Genomic DNA, 1,201 nt, shown 5'->3' with positions numbered 1-1,201 from the left:
CGCGGGGTGGAGCCTTCACGAAGATCTGCATGCCACCACGCAGGTGCTTGCTGAGTCGGTGTAGGGGCCGCCCGTCGCCACGCAGGTGCCTGCCCAGCTGGTTGAGCTAGCAGCTACTTGGGAACGGCGGTGGAGTCTTGGTAGATGCGGGTCTGGCTGTGGCCCCACTGACGCGCTCGGCAAGGGTCTTGTCGGGGCCCCGGCAAGGGTCTTTCCGGGGCCCCGGCAAGGGTCTTGCCGCGGCGCCGTGGTCGTCCCCGGCAAGGATCTTGCCAGGGGTCTTGTGGATTTCCTCGGTTAGGATCCCGCCGAGGGTCGTCGTCTTCTGGTCCTTATCTGATCTTGTGTGTTTATGATCTTGACGAAGATCTGCATGCCACGACAGAGGCGCCTCCCGAGCCCTGGTTCCAATGTAGTTGGTTGGCTGGTGTTGGAACCCACGGGCTCAAGGGTGGCCTGCTCTGCTGGCATCAGGCAAGTTGCCCCGGCAAGGCTCTTGCCGGGGCCGCGGAGGCCGCCCCGGCAAGGGTCTTGCCGGGGGAGTCCACCTCTCCCCTTTGCTCTCCTGTGTTTCTAGTCTTGGCATTGCCTTGACCGTCTTGTGCTCCGGCTTCTTTCCGGCCTCCCTCCTCTGCCCTGCTAAGTGTGGCCGCGGCGCGCGGCTCTGACTCCCCGTGCACAAGTAAAGGGGTCAAAAGAAGAGCCCCTACTTTTGTACACCGACACAAGCAATGTGACTAATGAGTTAGTTGCGAGATGATGCATTACGGAACGAGTAAAGAGACTTGCCGGTAACGAGATTGAACTAGGTATGATGATACCGACGATCGAATCTCGGGCAAGTAACGTACCGATGACAAAGGGAACAACGTATGTTGTTGTGCGGTTTGACCGATAAAGATCTTCATAGAATATGTAGGAGCCAATATGAGCATACAGGTTCCGCTATTGGTTATTGACTGGAGATGTGTCTCGGTCATGTCTACATAGTTCTCGAACCCGTAGGGTCCGCAAGCTTAACATTCGATGATGATTTGTATTATGAGTTATGTAATTTGATGACTGAAGTTTGTTCGGAGTCCCGGATGAGATCACGGACATGACAAGGAGTCTCGAAATGTTCGAGAGGTAAAGATTCATATATTGGAAGGTTACATTCGGACACCGGAATGGTTCGGGTTGTTTCAGATGAGTTTCGGAG

General features: G+C 55.5%; 1 pseudogene; it reads right to left on the bottom strand.

Annotated features, from left to right (window-relative positions):
* Positions 1-1,201, bottom strand: part of LOC123159832 (probable LRR receptor-like serine/threonine-protein kinase At3g47570) — a 171,904-nt pseudogene that overhangs the window by 169,610 nt on the left and 1,093 nt on the right.

This window comes from Triticum aestivum, chromosome 1D (genome assembly GCF_018294505.1).
Source record: "Triticum aestivum cultivar Chinese Spring chromosome 1D, IWGSC CS RefSeq v2.1, whole genome shotgun sequence".
Taxonomy (NCBI): Eukaryota; Viridiplantae; Streptophyta; class Magnoliopsida; order Poales; family Poaceae; genus Triticum; species Triticum aestivum.
This window is presented reverse-complemented; position numbering and strand designations above follow the sequence as displayed.